The following is a 17,966-nucleotide window of genomic DNA, read 5'->3' on the forward strand; positions in this document are numbered from 1 at the left end:
CCTCCGCCGCCCGCCGGGATCCATGAGCTGAACTCCCGCCCCCCAGCCGCCGCCATCTTGTGCCCCCTCCCCCTCCCGCAGGCAGCGTTAAGGGGGATTTTGGCGTCTCCTCAGACACAGCTCCCTCTCTCGGTCCCCGCAGCCGCGGAGCGAGAAGAGCGCGGCCGCCGCCCGCCCGCCCGCGCCGGTGAAGCCGCCGCTCCCACACCCTCCGTCTCCTCCCTCCGCCCCTCCTTTGTCTGCACCGCTCGACGACGCTGCCGCCGCCGTCGCCCGCGCGGGGACTGGAGGGAGCCGCTCGCGCCGCCGCCGCCGCCCGCCGCTCTGCTGCGCCCGCCGCGCCCCCCGGCAGCAGCCGCGGCCGCGGCGCGAGCCGGAGCCCGCCGAGCCAAAGTGCGACGAGGCCCGGGGCGCGCCCTCGCCGCCGCCACCGCCGTGCCGCCGCCATCCGCCCGCCGCCGCCGCCGCCGCCCGGCCCCCGAGCACGCCGGCCCCGCGCGCGCCTCGAGGCCGAGTCAAGGTAAGCCTGCGCGCGGACCCGCGGCCCTGCCCTGCCCTGCCGCCCGGCCCGGGCGCGGGGCGCATTGTGCTCGCGTTGCCACCGTCCACGCACACACACGCTCCTTTGCATACTCCGCTGCCCGCGGGCCGCCAGTCCAGGCGCGAATCGCTACCCCGGCCCAGGTCGGGGGTCCAGGCGCCTCCTCCTGCAGCCCGACCCCCTTCTCCGCCCCGCGAGCCCGTCGAGGTCGGCGGCCAGCCTGGCCACCCGGGGCTTTTGCAGCTAATGGCATCTCCCCGCACCCCGCCCCCAGCCTGACCGAGCTTCTCCCATCCCTGGAACTAATCCCTTCCGCCCCTCCCCCAAACGAGCCCCCCACGCACACCCCAGTGCCTGGAACGAGCCTTCTGCCAGATCTGCCCACCCTTAGCTGGGGGAGGGGGGAGTAGGTTGGGGGGCGGGGAGCATGCACGGCATGGAGTGAAAGTCTTTGCCTCCCCAGAGCAAACCTGCCTCCCCAACATGCCAGCTTCCCTCCAGTCCTGACCACAGTCAGCCACCCCCTTTCTCAATCTCAGCTGCCTGGTCAGCATGGCCTCTTAGAAGCTTTCTGAGCCCCAACTTTTGCAGTAAGATGGCAGAAAATGGAAATTCAAAAAGCTACGAAAAGATTTTTTTTTTTAATGAAATGAATGGGAAGTTTTTTGAGCACCCTCTTATTCTCCTATTTTTCTCTGGGCTACCTCCCTGCCCCCCCTCCGCCCCCCACCCTAGATGTCTTGTCTGCTGGAAAAGGCGCGATTGCTTCTCTTCCTCTTCTGTCCAAGATCGGGGTCTAAAGTCTAATATCCTTTTTAGCCACATACTTACACCCACACTAAGTCTTCTTAATGTTCTTGCATTCACCAGTTCCTCTGGACAGTTCTTGCCATAACCCCATTTCACAGACAAAGGCTTAGGAGGGAAAAGAACCAAACTGTTTCCTGTGTTTGCCATTTTAATGCTGTCCATCCCCTCACACCCAGTACCCATCCCTGATGCTTCTTGTGCCTGTGTCTTGTACCTTCAAATTGGGAGGGAAGAGGGGGAAAATCTCTTGGATAGCTTGATACAGTTTCTTTATAAATCTGCATTGTTGCTTCTGGTTTATGGCCATGAAGAAAATACCAGCCCCCACCCAAAATGCACCGCAGCCAAGTCGGCTAAAGGCGATGAGTGTTGGAGTCAGTAGGGGGCGCATTCTCTGCACTGGGTAAGGCTGCAGAGGGGGGAAGGGCCCCAGAGCTAGAACAGGATGTGCTTCACAGCGCCTTCTACAGACCATGGGAAAATGGGCCCAGCAAGACACACAATTTGCACTCTTAGTTGGTGAACTGACAGCAACATGGCGAAGGATTGAGTCAAGAGCAGTGATTTTACTTCTTTTAAGAAATCCACTCTGCATTTTGAAAGTTTTCTCTTTACTTTTTCAAAACTGTTGACCCTCAGAAAATCCATACTTGTTCTTGATGAATCACCTTGGCACATCCTTGGGTCATAGATTCCCTTTCTCTGGGATTCTGGAATTCTCCCTGTCAAAATATCTTTCCAGGGTCAGGTGGTAAAAGGGAAAATTTTAAATCTGAGAGGAACAGGTTTGGGGCATTGCTGATTGGTTCAAATCCTTGTAGTTCAAATCTTTCCAACTCTTTGAGAGTTAAAGTCATCCTTGAGGGATGTTAGGTTTTTGTGGGGTGTTAATTTTCATAAGCATGATAGATGGGTGTCACAATTTGCAAAGCTTTGTTGGTAAACATCAAGCCCATGTTGAGTTCTTCATTGTCAGACTCAACAGCTGATTGTAAAATTTTGCTTCCTTCCAACTTTGTACTTGTGCTTGCCATATGTTATGTCAGTAGCCAACCACCTTTGCAAGTGTTGACACCAGTCTTCTGTGAGCACCCACTTTCTTAGGGTGTGTTGATTTCTATAGATTTTACTCCTCTTATTATTTCCATAGGTGTGAGATGCACATTGCGAAACCTAGGCCCCAGCTTTTACACCATGATGCACAGGGTTGTACTTTTTGTACTGAACTGATAGGTGGCCTAGTGGTTATGCCCTGTACTGCCATTTTGAGGATCTGGACTTCGTTTCCTGCCTTGCTCTTTGGACTACATTGTCAATTCACACCGGTGGGTATATTCATTTTGAAGGGTGGGGACTGCAGCAACAGGGGAGCCAGAGATTTCTTCCTCCTTGGTCACCACCAAAGCCAACACTTCCAAAATTTCAGCCTAGCCACGATTCCTCAAGGAATCTGTTAGAGCTGGTTGCAGTAGTTGGGTTTTAAACACTTAATGTAAGAAATGACATATGGCTTGTTTAAGAAAATTTTAAAGTTGCTAAGATTGTAATAATAGCATTATGCATTCTTATGTATAATGTTTGAGTTCTCAATTACTGCTACTTTGATAACCAATCTCAAGAGTCAATAAGCTTCTAAAAGCTGATGAGATGGGCTGGGGTGTGTAGAAAGTTGAGAATATGCCTTTCTGTGAACTCCTCCTTTCTACAAAAGATTGATGGTGGTTGTTGATACTTATGGATCCTTTAAGACTTTGTTACAAGTATCTAAAATAGATATGCCAAGACACATTTATGGGAAACCAGTGGATGTTTTTGATACATAGTTCATCAGTTGCCTTTTAAAGTGAATTTTTCTTTGGACTATTGCTACCAAGTAACTTTTTGGTGAGTGAACAGGAGATAGCTTGGTTCAGGTATTTCTCTAGAAACTACATTGCTTTTGAAAATTTTTAGTAATTACAGAATCAAATACTTAATATAAATAGTATTATTTGTAGTGTAAGAGTAGTTAGTATTTGTTAAACAGACATAATTTTGGCCTGAATTTAATGTTTGATATATGGTTAACATAAGTTCTTGAAATAAGTAATTTGGAGACACCTTGTTAGAGGTGAAGTTTGTGAAGATATTTTTGTTTGATTTAGCAAATTATAAATAAGATACAGTTGGTAAGTGATATCCTTGGTGGTAATAGCTATTTTCCCCTTACAGGAAAATTTGTTGTGAGGTTTGGCATGTATTCTACCGATTTTAAAGGTATTCTGGTATTTAAGCTCATAAATAAAAAAACAACTGGGCTTGAAGGCTGGAATTTATATTAGGTAAACTGAAAATTCATTAAAATGTAGTGCATAGCCTCAGTTAACTAGAAAATGGAAGTTGTATGTAATCGAACTTTAAGTCAAAATTTCTTCTTTATCTTGACCCATACTGAAAAATTTCCTGACTCCTGACTGTAGAGTCTGCTGTATATTAAAACTAACCAAGTCTTTGGCTTTTAGGTTTTATGGCCCCTATAATAGGACATACAGTGAGTTGGGCTATGAATCTCTGATGACTTCTGGTCTTGTCAGTCCTGGAAGTCGTTGATTTTTAAACATATCCACTATGAATTGCTTTGTTTAAATTTCTTTACCTCTTTTAAGCCAGAATGCAAGAAAATTTCTGGTACTATTTACATTAACTCAAACTTCACAGTGTCGAATGGATTATTTCAGTGCCACTTCCAATTCATCAACCAGTGGGCTTTTATCAAGTGAAAATAGCTGTTTGATTTTTATTGTAATGAACTTATTATTTATATTCGATTACTAAAAACCTAGGTATGTAAGGTATACTACATATGATATTGTTGCTGCCTTTAGAGCTCACAAATTTTGAAAATATATTAAAAATAATTATTTGTATTTAGAAAATCAAAACATTCAGAAATATGTTGATTCATTATTGACTGATATGTACTGATTACATATTTAGTTGTCAAAATTGTGGTTTAATAGGGAAGACAGGGCTGTTTTAAAGGAGAAAGCAGGGACTAATTTTGGTAGAAAAGGGAGGATGATAAAATGAAACTCTTGGGAATTTATTCTTCTGAGAATCATGAGTAACAAAATAGCATGAGAGAGCCTGGAAGGATGAGTCCATTAATTGAGGGAATTGTGTGCGCATACAGACATATCTAAAAAATATAGTTGGGTTTTAGAGTTAGAAGTGATTGTCATTTTATTATATACAACTAAAACATTAGGGAAGGTCATTTGGGGATAATACATGTAGGGGTGAAATGTTATAATTAAACTTGATAGATTTTTCTTAGATTTTTAAATTAACTATTGAAATCTTAGTGGAACAAGCATTTGTAAATGATATGATCATGAACAAGAGTTAAATTTTTATTTTTTAACATTAGAATCTAATTTGTGGTTTTCAACAAAGTGCCCATGACTGTTGTGCAATAAGCCTCAAGTTCAACCTGAACTTGCAGAGAACTTTAAAAGAATGTCATAAAGCCTGTTATGTCTTACAGAAGGAGTAAAATACCTCAGAGTTAGACTTTCATATATTTACCTGAGAGGCACATACGTTAGGGCACACACACCTATGGATATGATTTAACTAGATTCAGAACACTCAACGTGTTATCAGTGTCACATAAATTTACAAAGTTTTCTTCCCCTAGTTTTGTGAGAACTGTGGTGTCACTCTGGAGCTGTTGCCGTGCTTTGCTGAGGCGTATTGCTGTCAGTTACACTTTTTGTGGTATAAGTAACAAAATAGCATGAGAGGGCCTGGTAGGAGGAGTGTATGTATATATATCTATCTCTATCCCATAATTGACCCTTTCCACCCTGATCCTTGAGACACTTCGTATAAGCCATCCTGTTGTGCCCAGCCTGTGCTGCCTTTGTGACCTCGTGGTTTTTGTTGTTTGCCTGTCCTGTTAATTAGATAGTGAGGGGAGGATGGTTGTATTCCCAGTTTCTCAGTGTGTTAGTACTCATTACACCTGCTTTTTGTGGTGGTTGACCTTTGCTGTCAGCCAGTTTAAGACTAGCTCAAGTAAGAATCCATATTCCGCTTCACTGGAAGGAAAAGGCTCTTCTCACATATTATCCTGTTTCTCAAACTGGGAATATATGTACCAGATTATACAGGGATATAAACATTCAGAGTGACAATTTGAGAATGCACAGTTTTATTCTTTTCAGTGGAAAATGAAAAACTCCTACTAATATTTCAGTTCTGAGTTCCCTCATCTCAGTGTATGAATTCACTGTTCTCTCTTGAGTTCTTGAGAGGTAGCCCCTAGCTTCTTTGGGATTATTGATTTCTGCCTTAGTTCCAGGACAGCTGCTAGAGAAATCCTGGAACCTATCAAGAATTTCAGCAGCATTTCAGAAATAAGGTTTGGAAAATAAGAGAGCATGGAAGATAGTTTTCAAAAGGGAAGACTTTCCTGAACAAATACAACTGTTAAGGTTTAAAATTCAGCTTGAAAACATGCATAGTTTTTAAAAGAATCATACATTATTTGGTCAGCCTTTAGAATGAAAAATAAACCTCTGCACATTCTAATACTTTCCGCCAGGAAGGGTATAGATTTGTAATTGAGTCACTTAGTTGTGGGTTGTTTGTTTATGTGTCATTTCTCATGTGCCTCTAATAAGCATGAGTCTATTAAGTGTAAAGGCCCATTGCTGACTGGCTTTTATGGTATTATAAAACAACATTGGTGGTTTGCCAGTTTTACTTTCTAAGTACTTTTTAAACCATTCTCAATTCTCTCTGTACTCTCCTTGTTTCACAAGTAGGGAAATCGAGGCACCATCCCATAATGAACTGAGCCACAGAATATGTCTGGGCTGGTTCCCAGGCCTGTTCTTGGAATACAGGCCTTTATAGTGTTCCTCTGAGCTATTTGGCTAATGAGGACCCAGACAAATGCTTCATATTTTTGTAATGCCGTTTTTTGCTTATATATCAGCTTACACTTAAGGATTCCAAGTAGGCTCTGCAGTTAAAGAAGTTTATTTCCCCCAAAGGGAAGTATAGGTGTAGAGTGTGCAGTGGCATTTAGTTGAAATAGCATGTCTGGTTTGACGTTAACCTGTGTGCAGGTGTAAAAAGAAACCTAATGAAGGGCCTCTTGCCTTCCTCAGTGTTTTGGGTTAGGACACTCTTATTCCATCTCTCCTCAGAACAGTTATTTTTGCTTATATGAATCAATCTCTCTCTCTCTCTCACTCTCTCTCACTCTCTCAACTCTGTGTGCTCCATTTGAGAAACCTGTTCTTCCCTTTAAAATCTATAAACCTCTCCCTTTTTGGTGAGAGCTGGTAACTTAGTTGAGAACCTTGGAAGTGGCCTGTTTCTTAAAACCTGTTATATCTTCTTAATGAAGAAACTGTCTACTGGAAACAGGGCAGAATTAAAATATTAAATTGGAATTGTAAATTTATGTTGACAAAATTCTTGTTCTTATGAAGAGGTGAACTGAGCCTGAGACTGTCCCGGTGCAAAGAGAACTCAACATTTTGGTTCAAGGTCAGTTATACTTAAAAATGACAATAAGAAAAATACTTATCCAGGGAACGAATGAAGATTGAGTCACGAAGTGGCAAAGCCTGCTACAAAAATAATGATATTTGCCGGTAAATGGATGGATCTGGAGACTATCATGCTAAGTGAAATAAGCCAGTCCCCCCCAAAAAAATCAAATGTTGAATGTTTTCACTGATATGTGGAAGCTAACCCCCAGTAGTGGGTTGGGTAGAAGTTCAGTGGCAATGGGGATTGAAAGGAAGGGAGGTGGGATGAGAAAAAGAAAGAGGGTAGAATGAATCTCACATAACTTTCCTGTGTATATACATGAATATGCCACAGTGAACCTTTCCATTGATTACATCAACAGAAATGCATTTTTTTGTTTTGTTTTGTTTTTTTAAAGAGTGAGAGAGAGAATTTTTTTTTAACATTTTTTTTTAGTACTTGGCGGACACAACATCTTTGTTTGTACATGGTGCTGAGGATCGAACCCGGGCATTCCAGGCAAGTGCGCTACCACTTGAGCCACATCCCCAGCCCCAGAAATGAATTTTTTTAATATCATTATTTGATTTTTACATGGTGCTGAGAATCGAACCCAGTGCCTCACGCGTCCTAGGTGAATGCTTTACCACTTGAGCCACAACCCCAGCCCCAGAAATGAATTTTTAAAAAAACTATAGGTAAATGGCTGATCAATAGAGGGAAGGGAGTAGAGATGGGAAAGAAAAAAGAGAGGTACTGGGATCTGGACTAGATGATATGTTCCATGCTTAACTATTATATCAAAATGGATTCTACTGTCATGTATAAGTAGAAGAACCAATTTAAAAATTACAGATTAGCCAAAATAGGAAACTAACAATAACTTGAAATCCCATCACAAAATTTTTTTATTCCCTAGGAATAAACACTTATTTATTCACTTATTATTAAAATGTACTTGTTAGTTGTATGTTTGGTAACCTGCTTTGTTACTTAACACCATATGAGTACAACTATTTTTCCAATTTTAAAAAATGCTTTTGAAAAACTGCTTTTGGTTAAGCCTAGACTCTGGGATATAGTTTAGAAATGAGAGCATGGTTTATAAAAATTACTCTGATTCAAGAATGATGAAAAATACATTTCCCATTAATTTGGGGAGATTATTTCTCAGTGGTTTTGATAGAACATGAAAAATTTATTACTAGAGAATCAAAGTAACTTTTTGTCTTATACCATTTAGATGCAAAGATGTGGCGTGTTTCTATAGTGATTATAAATGGGCATATCTGCTTGTCCTCTTAAGCCCACTTGTGAGTTACTTCCCTTTTTCACATTTCTCTTAAGCGTGTGAAATTCTTTCTTAAGTAGCAGAGTGCTGAAGTAACTCTTGATGATGTATCCCTGCCTTGCTGCAATGCCTGTTTAAAAGTGAAATGAGAAGTGTTCCCCATCTCATACACTCCCCAAATCCATATTGGAGTATTAGAAATTGTGTTCAGTCTTATCCGGGCATGTGACTCACACCTGTAGTCCCAGTAACTCAGGAGGCTGAGGCAGGAGATTGGCAAGTTTGAGGCCAAACTCAATAACTTAGCGACGTTCTATCTCAAAAACGGATGTGACTCAGTTGTTAAGTGCCCCTGGGTTCATTCCCCAGTGCATCAGTGTTCTAGAAATTCCTGGTGGTCATGGTTAGGCTTGTTGTCTGAAATCTAATCAAAGTAGCAGGAGAAGCAGCGGTACAATAGCAGTTTCCAGTTATTGGCACTGGTCTTTTGGTATGAATGTCTTAAAAAGGGAGTAACCCAGGGCTGGGGTTGTGGCTTAGCACTCAGCGGTAGAGCACTTGCTTAGCATATGTGAGGCACTGAGTTTGACTCTCAGCACCACATAAAAATTAATAAAGGAATAACCCATGTGTTTAAAAAAATAATAATTTGCAAAATCTTGATCACACCTTGATGTTACTACATAACTGCAAGTCACTAGGTTTATGTACAGCAGTTGTTGGTGTTCTAATGCATAAGCATATTAAATACACCGAGCTTGTTAAAGTTAAGAATATGCTAACTAACTTGAATGCCTCATAGGGGTGCATTTAAAACACTGCAGAAAAGCACTGCTTTGTGTAAATACAAATGTACATTTTAATGTATACAGGAACAAATGTTATGGTGACCACATCTGCTTCTCAGGAAAAATAATAGTCCAAGTTTATACCCTCGTATTTTACTCAGAATACTAAGAATTTTCAAAGTGATTATTTCAGAATCTGATCTGGTTTAAGGTAATAATGATTATTGCTTTAAGCATTAACTTGCATCATCTCATTTAATCTTTCTGACATTGGAACAGTGGAGTAGTGTCCTTCTGGTTTTACATAAGGAAACAGACCTCTAGGCTTTTGGATCACAAAGCTAATAAGTCTCAGAGCATAAGCACATCTGTCCAGTTCTAGGCTAGATTTTTCATCGTCATATCTTTGCATCATTTCTAGCAAAAAACAATGTTATGTGCTATGTTACCCTAAGTCATCTTAAAGAAGTTAGACTGTAAGGTAAAAGAAATTTTACATGGGCTCATAGGTCAAGTAAATTTTTGTCCATGAAAACAGGAATCTTCTAGGAGAACACAAACTTTAATTTAGGCTATAAAGATATCCTTGAAAAGGTTCTTTTTTCCTTTCTCTGTGACCTCTGTGTCATACCTAAGACAGTGAGTTTAGAGTGGGTATAGGCTCCCTCAGTTGACTCTGGCTAAGTGTGGTGAACACTCCAGCCTTTCTTAATGGAACCTGCTGATCCCAACCAGAGTCATCCTCTGAAGGTACCATTAAAGTCATATCACTTCTTGGGGCTGGGAATGTAGCTCGGTCATAGAGCCCTTGTCTAGCATTCCTGAGTTCAGTTCCCAGCACCACTACCAGAAAATGTCCTGTCATAGCACTTCTCTATTTCAGTACCTGCAGCCTCTCAGATGCCTTGCAGACATGCAGTGAACTGCAGCTCCTTATTCAAGTCCTTCTAACTTGAACTGGTCTTTCCAACCTTGTCATGATCACTCAGAAACTTGAACATAGCCATTCCTAGAACTTTCTGATTTCCTCCCTGTGGCACTGTGCTAGTTTTTTGCAATAATATTGAACAGATACTCAACCTAGCTTAGCAACCTCAACTCAGTAACCACCTCCACTCTCTCTTTTGAGGAAGAACTTTCCCTTCTCTGAAGCTTCCTAGTACTTAGTTGGTGATGCATTACTATATTTATGGAGCATTACATCTGCATGCCTTTTCTAAGCAAGAACTCCTCATTCATGTGGATACTGGAGATGGTGTCTTTGTTTTATTCTGTCATGAGGATTGAACCCAGCAGTGCTTTACCATTGAGCTACATTACCAGCCCTTTTTATTTTTTGAGACAGGGTCTTGCTAAGTAGCTTAGGACTTCTCACTAAATTGAGGAAGTTGGCCTCGAATTTGAGATCCTCTTGCCTCAGCCTCCCAGGTAGCTGGGATTACAGAGAGATGCCTCCACACTTGATTAACAGTATATTTTTAATGGACCTTCTTAAATAGTGGGATGGCAACCTTGTCCTGCATATTTTAAGAGTTCTGTTTAGTCCATCAATTAAGATCATGAAAATTAATCTGCTGAAAAAACATACATTGTAATTATATTATACAGGCATGAGTACCTCTTTACTAACTGTATAATTTATAGTTTTAAGTCATTTTTTCTAAATCTCTGTGATTAGCATTTAAAATAAAGCTTTTAGATCCTGTAAGTTTAATGACTGATAACGTTATGAACCATGCTATTATTTACCATTTTATTGTTGGTCTATTAATAAACTACACCAACATGAAGAAAACAAACCTTGCTTAAAGAACCATTAATTTTTTTTTCATTCTGCTACCTTTCATAAGGATTCCTGTTTCCCCCTCCCCCAGGACCTTTACCCTTTTTAATTCTACTCTTGTAACTAAAAGAAACTTTAAATTATTTTATTTATTTATTTGTTTATTTTTTGCTACAGCGGATTGAACCCAGGGGCTCCTAACGACTGAGCTACATCTCCAGCGCGCCTCCCCCTCCCCCCCGTGTTTTGGGTTTTTTTTTTGGTTTTTGAGACAAAGTCTCAGGCCTTCAGTCTGCCAAGCTGCTGAAATCACAGGCATGTGCCACCACACCTGGCTTATTTCTTTATTTATTTTTGATTGAACAAGGAGCTTTTCTGAAAAGTGCTTTTCTGTGATGCCACACACGGCTGAAAAGCATTGAGCTTCTCATTGAAGTGCCTCGAGCTGTATTAGACCTGTTAGTCAAGGCAAAGCCAATCAGGACTTTTGTTGCCAAGAGTGATGTGTTACACTCTTCGGGCTTCTGGACAAGGAGCATGTTTACCAAGATAGTGAGCTTTGGTTGGTTGGTCAGTCAGTCTTAGTACTTAAAGTTTTGGGGCCACCCAGATTCCATAGAATCACTCATTTAACAATATCCAAAATGGTCTGAACATTTGTAAAGGCCTCAGTTCTATCCTACATCCAGGGACTTGCTCTAGACAATCTGTCTTGTTCCAGGGAATCTTAACAAATGCATAGTAGTCATAGCTTTGACACATCCCCATCAATGATAAATGCCTCTGGTTTTGAACACAAGCTGCTCTGCTGCTATTAAAATTGAAGCATACCTTATCTGCTTTCATAGTCATTGCTATTTCCTTAAATTTTTTAACAGTCTACTTTCTGTCTCTTAGATTGGACTACTCTTAAATACCTCATGAGTGGAATCATACTTTTATGACTGGTTTATTTGACTTAGTATGATGTCTTCGAGGTTCATCAGTGTTTCTGGTAGCCACTTTTTTAAAGTAAAAAGTGAAATTAATTTTAATAATATTTTGACCCTAAAGTATTATTATTTCAGCATAATCTAAAATGTTTTGACTTATCAGGTTCTTATTTTCATGAAATTGGGAGGGTATTTTATATTTTAAAAGCATATCTCAGCTGGGCATGATGGTTCATGCGTTTAATTCCAGTGACTCAGGAGGTTGAGGCAGGATTACAAGTTTAAAGCCAACCTCAGCAACTTATCGAGACCCTGTCTCAAAATAAAAATGGCTAGGGATGGATTTTAGCTCAAAGGTGAAGTAGCCCTGGGTTCAGTCCCCAGTACTTTAAAAAAAAAAAAAAAAAAAGCAGCAGCATATGTCAATTCAGAGTAGTCACATTTCAGTTGCTTCATTAATCCTCTTATGGCTAGTGTCTTACTGAAAAGCACCGTTTTTTTAATAAAAAATAATTTACAAAATTTTCAAGCTACTTTGGTTTTCTTAAACACTAAAATACATATATTCTATTTATTTTGGACAGGGAAAACAGCTGTGAGTAGTGCTCACTGTTAGAGCTGTTGCCTAGCATGTGTGAGGCTCTGTGTTCAATGTCCAGTACTAAAAAATATATGCGTGCGCGCATAAAAATCTGGAAGGATAAATTATATTAACAATACCTTGTATAGTTGCTTGCCTTCAGGTAAATTTGTGGAGGTTATGTTTTTTGCTTCATCTGTATTTTGCATATTTGTTTGCTTTGGTAACGGCTTTATCGAGATTCATACAGTTCAAGGGATTTAACTCAGTGGTAGACCTCCTGCCCTAGCATGTGTGAGGCCCTGGTGGGTTCAATCCCAATATTGTAATAAAAGGGAAAAAAATACAAAATGAGATTAATTTATATGATATAATTGTACCCATTTAATTCAGTGGTTTTTAGAGTATCCAGAGATGTGCAGCTAGCACCATAATCAATTTCAGAACATTTTTATCACCCCAGAAAGAAACCTAGTAGTACCATTTAGAAAGCAATCTCCTTTCCAACTCCCTTGGCCATAATCTCCTTTCTGTGTCTGCACATGTGCCCATCCAGGACATCTTGTATAAACAACCATACAATATATGACTTTTTGTCACTGGGTTCGTTGACTTATTTGCAGGGTTCAGCTTTGCTGGAGCATATATTAATATTTTATTCCTTTTGTCACTGAATCATATCCCATTATATGAATATATTCTCCATCAGTTAGTTTTTAAGTTGTTTCTGCTTTGGAGGCATTATGAATAATGCTGCTGAGAATACACATGTACAAGTTCTTGTGTGGACGCATGTTCTTGTTTTCTTATCCATTTGGAACAAAAAGAACCTTTATTTGAGAGAAGGAGGTTGGGGTAGTTGAGTGGAATAACCTCCTACTAATACCTCCTTCCAAACAAAGGAAAGGGGCGTCAGAGCCTCTGCAGCTTTCAGAAGAACATGCATACTGAGGATAAGCAATGGGAAGGTAAAGGAGGAACAAGCAAGAGACATCTGCTTTTTGAAAAACTGTCGTGTCAAGGATGCCAGGGTCGTGGTTTTCCTTTTTCAAAATAGTACCATTGTGATTTGGACAGAAAAAGGTACTGCAAATGTGACTATCTAGTAGCTGTTGACATTCAAAGTGATAAGAGCATTGTAAAACAAGTGTTCACAGAGCTGAGTTGTTTCCATTCTTTTCTGGATGTGATGGGATCATCCAACTGACCTTGGATGTATATCTCATCTAATCTCTGTATCACCACTTGTGCTCTGTAGCTGTTCAATACTTTAAGACCATTTCAACTTAGAGTGTTGAAGTTGTGGTACTTTCAGATGTAAGTATATAGCATGCTGTTTGTAATGAATGCTAGATATGAGAACTTAATCAGCATGGGCAGTGGGAGGAGCACCACTGCACATGGACCTGGGTATGACCTCAAGACCCAGCTCTCTCAAAGACAAGTAGTTGATTCACCTGCTTGTGTGCTAATCTTTAAAATGAGGAAAATTCACATTAGGCAACCTTTAGGTTTCTTTCAGTGCTACTTTTTGATAACAGATTTCAATTAATATCATGAGGAAAATGAATCCTTTTGCTGCCTTTTTCATTTTAACAGAGTGCTCATGTCCCTACAGCTGAGAAACTGAAAGACTGGAGATTCTTGAAATAAAAGTATTGAGCTGGAGTGGGGCTCATGGTAGAATGTTTGCCTGGCATGGATGAAGTCATGGGTTCCATCCCCAGCTCTGCAAACTACAACAACAACAACAAAGTATCTTTTTTTTCCTTACTAGCTGAACAAGCTAACTGAAAAGGGCAGTTCAAGTGTTGTTGTTGTTGTTTAAAGGTGTATTTGGGGCCTGGGGATGTGGCTCAAGTGGTAACTGCACTCGCCTGGCATGCGCCGGGCGCCGAGTTCAATCCTCAGCACCACATAAAAGTAAAATAAAGTTGTTGTGTCAACCAAGAACTAAAAAATAAATATTAAAAAATAAATAAATAAAGGTTTTAATTGAATGTAGTCATATGGGAAGTAGCCACTTGCAACACAAATGCATATTTCAGGAGCACTACTTTAAAGAATAATAGGTTGATTGAATTATGTCATGTGCATGCACAAATGTGTCAATGAATCCCACTATTCTGTATTATTATGATGCACAATAAAAAAAAAAGTTTAAAAATAATAATGTCCAGAATTTGCTTTTTCATTTGTCCCATCCAGTGTAATAGTTTATGCAAGGTACAAGGAAAATCGATAAATGAGAGCCCAGCCATTAGGGGAGAATGGCCTATAAAAATCACAGGAGTGAAAAAGAAAAAAAAAAAAGCATGGTTAGCTGGTAGAAGGGGGAAGAATTGGAAGGGCAGGGGTAGGGGGTGTCTTAATACTTTGAAAGGCTATCGTGTGACTAGAGAATTATTCAACAGCTGAATTAAAAGCAATATACAGTTTATAAAACATTGTAAAAAGTAAACTTTTGAAATGAGCTGTTGGGTATAAGAGTATTCCCCTTACAGTGACCAAGCAAAGAGATGATGGCTCTTTGGAGCAGGGTTGTTGGTGGAAGGGGTTCACTCACTGTTACAGAAAATCACCAAAAATCCTATAAATGTTTTTGTATAGGATGCTGTGTTTAGATACATATTATCATTTTGCCTTGCATAAACTTAGTCTCCCTATTCCAGAAAGAGTTATAAAAACTTAATTGTAAAGAATTAAATAATTGAGATTTAAAATGTGAAGAAAATGGTCTTGATGTGTGTGTGTGGTATGTGTTTGTTTGTAGGCAATTTTGTGTGGTGTTTTATTAATTGAGTATCTTTTATTACTAAACTGGGAGGAAAGTACAAGTCCAGTACCGTTAGTGATTTAAAAGAGAAGAAAACGGAAATTAGTAACATTTTCTGTCAGCTCTTGTCTTTATTGAGTATTCTGATATGATTATCCTAGCAATATAATTAATGTTCACTATTCAGATTTTAGCTTTCAGTAGAAACGTGTCATCATTTGCAAAGTAGTTTTTCTTAGTCCTCCTGGCTTTCCAGAAAGCCCTCTATTTTAGTCTCAGCTCTACTGTATATCTGCTTAGCTTAAGGAAAGAGGAGACCAAACTTTATTTTCTTACTTTTTGAAGTTTTATCATTCTGCCTGTAGATAGTCAAAAAGTGATCTGTTACTTAGCTTTTTAGGATTGGAAGGTGGTGAAAGGAGGAGACCCCTGAGCTATTGTTCTGTGAAGAACTGCTGGCATCTTGCAGGTCTTCTGTCTGCATGCAGAATCGTGAAAGAGGAGCTTCTGCTGCCCAGGGCTGTGTTTTAGAAAAAGATGGGATGGAGGATTGCTTTCAGGCTGGATGCAAGCTTTCAACTGGTCACTCACTGGAGGACTGTTCTAGCAAGGCTGTATAGGGTTCATTCATAAAAATATAACTATATACACTTTTTTACTGATAGTTTAGTTTAAATGTAGCACTTAGTGACACTCTTAAAGCAGATATAGGTGTTTGTGCTTGCTGCTTCAGATGCAAGTCCCAGTAGAGTCAAGAATGATAAGGGCTTACGGGTTACCATGACCACACTTTGACTCAGTGATTTTGTTGACAGGTATTGATTATGTTGCCATAGGAAAGAAACTGCATGAATATGGGAATTGTATTTTATTCTGCCTAAATGGTTTGTGTCATCCCTACCCCTTTTCAGTACTGGGGATTGAACCCAGAGGTGCTTCATTACTGTGCTTACATCCACACACACTCCTTTTTTGATAAACGGGTCTTGCTAAGTTGCCAGAGCTGCCTTGGACTTGGGATCTTCTTGCCTCAGCCTCCCGAGTGTTGGGATTTCAGGTGTGTGCCACAAGAAGATCTGTTCTCAAGAAGAAGAAGAAAGTGTTATCATGAGCAGCAGTAAAGTAACTGATGCTTTGATTCTCCTTATAAGAATCTTATTATAAATGCCTCCCCTTAGAAGATTGCCAGCATAACTTAGCATTTTAAGTTAGCCCATTGATTTAAAGAAACTTCAAAAATCTCTGGAACCTCAGTGGGGGTTATGAGATCTTTAGATAGATATTAGCTAGCATCAGCATTAATTGGAGTACTTCATTTTTAGTTCAATATCAAGGGTCTGAGTTTCCTACATATTAATTTGAGTTGCTAATGTTATGAAAAATAACATAGTTTATATAAAGTAGTAACTTGAATGTCTTCCTAATTTTCTGTTCAGCTGCCATTTTTCTTCACTAGTAGTAAGTAGCATCGTTTCCAGCCTTTAAACCCCTTCTACCACTGTATTTTTCTTTATAACTTTAATGTAGAAATATTAAAAAGACAGCATCACAGTACAAATGTATGTTCTGATCCTTTGAGCTTCCTGTGTGGACTCCTGGAACTTCATAAACTAATCAGACTAATTTTATTTATAGAGATTTTTCAGAAAACTTCTGCTTTAGTAGAATTGCCCACTGGGCACCAGAGTCTGCATCTCAGTAGACTGTCCCTTTGGCATAAATCTGTACCACTTTCTTGATTTGACTGTTAAGGGTTTCAAGGAGATTGAGGCTTAGAAGCAAGATATTTTCCCCTCTCCCTTTAAAATGTAACCATTTCTCTTATTTTTTTATCTCTAATATTTCACTTAAGATTCCTTTGGAAATGAGGGTTTCACAACTTTAAGGAAAAAAAAGGTGCACTGGTGTGTAGCTTAGTAGAGCACTGTCCAACATGAATGAGACCCTGGGTCCCTTCCCAGCACTGCAGAAAAGTTGGGGATTGAAAAACCACTGGTTTGGGGGCTGGGGCTCAGTGGTGGAACACTCACCTTGCACATTGGAGGCCCTGGGTTCAATCCTCAGCACCACATTTAAAAAAAAAAGAAAGAAAATACTTATTTTTCAAAAAGAATATACTCTTAAAAAGAAAGAAAGAAAGAAAGAAAGAAAGAAAACCACTTGTTTGGACTAAGCAGCTTGTGTTTAGGTGTTACCAGAAATAACGAACCATCCTTGTAGTTCTCAGTGTAAGAGCAGATTATACCTACAATGTATAATTGGACACATTGTCATATTCGCTGTTGTGTGTATACTGACATTAAATAAGCACCATATACTGTTGTTAGAAATTCTGGAGGGGCTGGAGTTGTGGCTCAGTGGTAGAGCACTTGCCTGGCATGTGTGAAGCCCTGGGTTTGATCCTCAGCACCGCATATAAATTAATTAATTAAAACATCCATTTACAACTAAAAAATACTTTTTCAAAGTTCTGGAAACATAAGTAAGAATGCACATTAAAATAGGAAAACATTCTAGAAAACGCTGTATTAGAGTTTTAATTGAAATAGCTTGATATGTAATATGGACACATTTAATTTGGAGGCTTGTTTTTCTTCCTGGTTTGATTTTTCTGTGCCTGGCCAAGGGTGTACAGGTGATATTGTATTGTGTCCTGCAAACTTAACCTAAGCTCCCAGATTGGCATTGTCATCTGTTGGATTTTCCTCCTTCAACCCTGAGTACAGACTGACTAGACCCAGAGCTTTTGGCAGAGTAGTTTGCAATAGGTTTGTCAGTTAATGGCCTCTTTGGTGGGTTATTGATATCAGCCTACAGAGAGATTATTTCCTTTGATCCAACTCTCTTTACCTTTATTTACCTACTTGGTATTTAAACTAAAAGAGTGCTTTTTGCTTTTGATATTTGGAGGGGTGGAGGGAGGTTGGAATGTGGGT

General features: G+C 39.9%; 1 protein-coding gene across 3 annotated transcripts in view; it reads left to right on the plus strand.

The window, feature by feature from the left end:
* Window positions 1–439: 439 nt before the first annotated feature.
* The window catches only part of Adnp (activity dependent neuroprotector homeobox), a 30,077-nt gene continuing 12,550 nt past the window's right edge, over window positions 440–17,966 (plus strand). The window contains exon 1 of one of the 3 annotated variants that reach the window (XM_076851936.2): window positions 440–520. The gene's annotated coding sequence lies outside the window, so the exon portion shown is untranslated. Of the gene's footprint in view, window positions 521–2,597; window positions 2,677–17,966 lie in introns of those variants that run through there. The other 2 variants (XM_076851937.2, XM_076851935.2) reach the window with 2 other exon arrangements.

This window comes from Callospermophilus lateralis, chromosome 3, assembly GCF_048772815.1.
Source record: "Callospermophilus lateralis isolate mCalLat2 chromosome 3, mCalLat2.hap1, whole genome shotgun sequence".
NCBI lineage: Eukaryota > Metazoa > Chordata > Mammalia > Rodentia > Sciuridae > Callospermophilus > Callospermophilus lateralis.